The sequence below is a fragment of the Nuphar pumila genome, chromosome 14, assembly GCF_984573655.1.
Source record: "Nuphar pumila chromosome 14, dmNupPumi1.hap1.1, whole genome shotgun sequence".
Lineage (NCBI taxonomy): Eukaryota > Viridiplantae > Streptophyta > Magnoliopsida > Nymphaeales > Nymphaeaceae > Nuphar > Nuphar pumila.
In genome coordinates this window covers 4,556,035-4,562,067 of record NC_143262.1, presented here as the reverse complement: position 1 = coordinate 4,562,067, position 6,033 = coordinate 4,556,035, and positions in this window count along the sequence as shown.

Here is a 6,033-nt window from a genome sequence, read left to right as displayed (position 1 = left end):
ACAATGAAGGGGCCCTTCAGTTCATCGGGATACCCAGGAACATCTCAGCCAACATCTCAGCCTACCTGAAATTTGTTCCTCACCTCTGCGGTTCACCTCTGTGGAAGTGGTTGGCAACCCGACTGCAAGTCTGCAACAGCCAGGCTTCAGCTACTGGCTTCCGGCGGCAGTCTCAATCGAAGTCTGATGAAGGCGTCGACGTCTGCATTTCCAGCAAAAGGCTCGAACGTCAAATGCCCTAGTTTGTATCGAGTTTCGTTGGTTGTGCTGATCACCGCTGGAGTCCCCAACCCTTGCAGGTGTGCATCTATCTCGTATATTCCCTTTTTCAGAGTTTCTTAGGCCCCTTCATCGGTGCCTCTCGTCGTTTAGTTATGCGCCCCTCGTCTAGCCATTTTTGGGGGCTTGCTTCTGATCTCCCGTTGAGGGTCAACCTGCGAGCCTTGCATTTCATCAAGGTAGCTGTGAATGACTGGGGTGCAGCCTTTGTGCTTCGTCGATGGGGATTAGATGTTGTCATGCCTTTCAAACTCAATTATTGGTTCTTCTTTAAGCTTTCAGAGTCCCTCCGATCATGCCTAGATGTGGGCTCTCTTCATATTTCGGACATTATGTTTTTCCTGCAAGCTATTAGGCGGGTACCTCTCGAAGCATGCTCTGTTAAGGCTTTGCATGTTTCACCTTTCTTCATTCGTGAACTTCCAGAATGGGTTGCTGATCGAGGATGGCAGCATGTCCCATCTACTTGACAAAGCTCCTTCCACGTTGTTCACTATAGATCTCAGTTGAGTCATTCCAGACCGGGGGATTGGTGGTGTGCTAATTGTTTTTCTCTAAACTTCCATAAATGTTGTGATTATCATAAGTGTGGCTCATCTTTTCTCTCTCGTCGTCACCTAGTCTGGAAGCGAAGGTAATCTAACCCCTCACATTCCCATTCGTCGGGGCAGAATCTAGTCACTAAAGATTTTTCTGGGTTGGAGCGTCATCCTGCAAGTCAGAATGCTGAACGACCTCCCCAGAAATTATCCTTCTTGCCATGGGTGCATATTGACAATCTTCATAACCCGGTGAATTCATTCCATGTTGTCAAGATTAGGTCTATCTGGGTCCCGGTCCGACCACAACACTTTGGGCTTTCTTTTCCGTCTTTTTCTCCAGCTATGTTAGCCTCATCGCCAGCGTATGATGTCATCTCCCAACCGTTGCAAGTTCTGCTAGGGTGGGCCCCAAAAAATCTGGCTCTGCCATCAATGTTTACTCTCCTGGAGATTTGCCGCTCAATATTTATATTGCATGGAGCTTGACGTCTGATTCTTTTTGCGCTATTTCTCGTGGCAGATGGACGACGCGGTTGGGTAGGCATGCTCGTGGGAAGCATAGGAAATTTTTGCCATCCTCGCCATCGCAAGTTCTTTCAAGGGTGGGCCCACAAAAATTTGTCCATAATAGCAATGTTTTCTCTACTGGAGTTCAGTCGTTAACTATTTCTCAAGCTCGGGGCCTGGTGTCTGCTTCTGTTTGTACCACTTCCCGTTTCAGCTTGGAGGCGCGGTTGGGCACGCTTGCACGTGGTGGACAAAGGACGAATCTGCAATCGTCCCTTATTATTTTTCCCTCCAGACGCTCTGACTATCTGGTTATCAATCTTATTACGTTTAATGCTAGAACCAACCTGGCAATCATATACATGGTGCTTGGCTCCTCGGTTTTGCGTCCTCTTCCTGTATCGCATTATGTCTCTGAGGTTTTTTCTTCTACCAAATATTTTGGTCTTCTGTCAAACAGGGTCTCATCCAGTAGTCCAACACGAGGTCAGAGTAGCCATTTGTTTATGCCTTTGCTTCAGCAACGTCCTAGTCCACAACCCCTGAGTGTCACAGTTGTCAATGCAGCTAAGTTGTTGGATATCTCTCTCCTCTTCGCATGTAAAACCCGAGTTTTTTATTAGAAAATATTTCAAAATTTTTCAAGTTGGGCCTAGATCCATATTTCGGATCTAGGACCCATAAAGGGGGTAATTAGGATTAATCAAATTAAACCTCGATTTAATAAATAAATAAATTAAATTTTAAGTTTTTTTTAATATTTATTCGAGGATCCACAGTTGGATCCACTTGGATCCAACTTGCGGATCCATATTGATGGGGGTTAAAATTTTATGTTTAAAGTGAGATTCAAAATAAATAAAATTTTTAAATTTTTAAAAAAAATTATCCGAGGATCCACAGTGGATCCACTTGTGGATCCATATTGTTTTGGGGCCGGGTTACGGGTCCCGGGTTCGGACCCGAGCCCCACCCCATATAACAGCCCTTTTAAAACAAAAAGGGCAACCCGATAAGGGTTGCCCGATAGGTTTTAAACAGAAGCAGAAAGGGGCAAGAAGGGGGGGGGGGGGGGGTTCGGCGATAAAAGGGAGGCGGAAGAGGGGGTCTCACCCTCTTCCCTCGTCTCCCTCGTCTCTCCCGTCTCTGTCTGCGTGCGCGCACCGGAGGAGAGGAGGTCGCCGGCGAGATTCGGCCACCAACAACCACGACAGCAGTTGTGAGTGGAACCTTGGCCACCAGCCACCACCGAAGGCCACGGCAGCCTCCGATCGTCGGAAGAATCGTCGGAAAAGCTCCAATCAGGTACAGTGCTCCTCTCGATTCTAGGTGAGGGATCGAACATGGGTTCGATCCCGTGTAGTCTTTTGAAGTGAGGGTCCCTGAGGACCCTTTTGCATGTCTGTTGGTCATTCTTTTGTTGTTTCGTGAAGTAAAAATAACCTAATCAATTCAGTGGATTTTGATAACTGAATCTGGCGTGAGCAAGGGCTGCACACATTAGAGGTTTGCAATCCCTGCCTCATCCGAGTCAGTCAAATAGTTCTATTTAGGAATAAGTCCTCATTTTTTTTTTCTGCTTTTAATAATAAGAACCAGCCAAGTTAGGATGGCTTGGTTGGTATTCAAGCAAAGGTGCTGTCATTTACACTATTACTATGTAGATGGAGTCATGCAATACCAATTCAGATGATGGTTCTTTGTGGTTTCCATCTCTACTTTCATTTTTGAGCATTCTTCAATAAATTTGGGGCTATCTTCCTTTTCGGTTGGAATGTTCTCACTATTCACACTATCATTAACCATTTCTAGACTTTGCTCTGTGGATTCCACAGTGTATTGATCAAGATCCTCAGGTCCTATTTCATTCATCTGCAAGCCTACATTCACAAAAGCTTGAGAGATTAGTGAGCTTTCATAGTTAATTAAGTTACCTTCTTTTGTAGTTTCCATATTTTTATTCTTATTTTCATCACTTATTTCGGAAAACATCCTACCAGTCCCAAATTCTGGAGCTTTTTCTAGCTTTTCGCTATCAATGCATTTTTTTTCTTCAGATGTGGTTGTTTTCTTGTTGTCACCTGTACCTTGATCAGTCTCTGCTATGGCAATAAAATTAGAGGCTTCCTTTGGCTTCACAGTTTCTGTTTGTTGGATGATTTGAACTGAAGCCTGTGAAAGAGGAATAAAGTCAAGCTTAGCCTGTGCGATTTCTTTTTCTTGAGCTTGCTCTTCAAAATTCAAATCTAAGGTTTCTTCTCGTTTCTCTGTGCATTGTTCTTGTGCGATCTCTTGAAATGAATTTGGATTGTCAGAAGAAACACTTAGGTGTTGTTCAATGTTTTCTTTATCTGTTCCTTTTTGCTGTTTTAGTTTCTATGTTCCAAATTTTATCTTGGGTCTCCACTTATTTTCATGTGAATCAAATAGTTAATGAGAATCTGATATGTAACAAAGGCGAAATATTTTTGTTAGCATAAACTTGATTTTAAATTGCTGATTTGCTTAAGCATTGATTAAATGTGTTGTTGAGAGCTGGAACACACATAGGTTTTCCTGTGTGTGGGTGTCGACATATACCACACTCAATCCTGTCATCTTTTTCTGTGTGAACAGGAACCACACATAAATCTGTATAATTTTCTGTGCACTAGAGTGTCAAAAGAAAATTTGGTTCAGCGCGTGTTGTTTTGAGAAATATGTAGATGCACAAGTTCAGATGCATGTGATTAGTTAGGAAAAAAAATATGATTTTGATTCCTTGACCTAGAGTTTGTTAAGTTTTAACAGTAATACTGACCGATTTTGGGGCTGATAGATTCGAGGTAGATTCTTGAATCAGCCAATATATATATATATATATATATATATATATATATATATATATATATATATATATATATATATATATATAAACATATGAGTATAAACACTGGATCAGATTTCGAAAGAGGTTTAACATATTGAAATTTATTTATGATGTCCCAAATGTTAACTTCTTTTGGAACCATAAAATTTACCCGTCTTGAATAGTCAACTAACACTAGATTGAATGATTGTTGCAAATTGTTTTGTTGTAGAATTTTAATTCAATCTGATTCTAAAAGGAAATTAAATTTCTGGCATGTACAAGAAATCTGTTTGGAAACTCAAATGGAATCTGAATTTTTGTTGCCTCTAACTTTGTTTAGAAAGTGGTAAAACCGATCTGTCTTGGACAGTCAACTAAATCTAAGGATAGTAGATGTTGAATTTGAATGATTATAAAAATTTTGTGTTGTCATGGTAAAATTTATATGTTTAGCTCAATGTGCATTCCTTTATTTGCTATGAAATGTGGCATGGTGAACACAAAACTTGAATATCTATATATACCTTATATTCACTGAAATTCTGCAATATCTTATTAAATTGTATAGTGATTGTGTGTGCGGACCACTCGTAGGAAGCATGTGTTGCTCATGAAATAGCAAATTGTAAATGCATGTCCATATATGGGATCGAAGTCTATTGGCCTGTGTAATCATGCATAAATATTCTCATGAAACTATGAATGAATGTATGTGTGTTAAGTGATTACATGAAAACACTTACACATGAATGGTTACGCATGCATAGGACTGCGAAAGCTCATGCACATTGTTAAAATGGTATGAATGAATGTGCACATGAAATTATGTTGGTATGATTGCATACATTGCAAGTTATGATTTTGGCATGCGATGCACCGATGACCAAATTGGACCATCATCAGCCTGGAGAGCCGTGGGTTGGGTTTTCTTTTATATATGTTTTTAACGGCATCACTAAAACCAAATAAGATGGTTTGGCACATTACTACACTGTTCTAATGGTTTATACGGGCTGGAGTCCCGAATGGGTCCCTACAAGGAAGGATGCGGGGTTTTCACTTTACTTTTGCATATGGTGTTGCAAACTTAAAGAAATTGACTTAATTAAAAATATAATGAATAAGAACAGTGTAATTTACATTCTGGGATATCTCATCTGGAGTATGGGAATCTTGGATATCCGGTCTTGGGGAGACTGTGAGGATACAAAAACTCCGTGTGCGTTGTTGCCCCTGAACCCGATATTGAGGTTCTTCTCTTGGCCACGGTTTTAGGGAGAGCCGCCACTTTACCCGGGAGTGGTGTGTTAGTCACAGTTGTGAGTTTATGGTACCAAGGAAGTGGCACTTGTGGGCGTGGGGTGTCCCTTGTGTCCCCGACATTAGATGTGGAGGTCTAATGTTCCGATGGATGGCGCTGTTTCCTGATATCGGTCGAGGGCTAAGTTGGAACCCAGTAATAAAATACAAATTGTGTGTTAAGCTACCCTAGGAACCTACTTGACCTCGGGGTTTGTACCCGTTTGGTGTATCCGTGGGCCACGGTAATTAAAAAAAAGAGGAACTTAAAGATGTGTGCATTTAATAGGGCATGCATATGGAAAGATGGAACATAAATGAAAGATAACAGAAGAAATCATGCATTGTACATAATCATGCATTTTTCTGTTATGCATTAGATCATGTATGTTTGAATCATTCTTGATATTATGACATCATTTGGTGGTAGCATATGATTGTTTTGTGAAATCATGCTGAAAGGTTTGATCATTTAGTTATTGATATTGGACACTGCTTTACTATTCCTGACTGGTGAGCACATGGAATTGTTGGTAGTTATAGATAATTGAATGT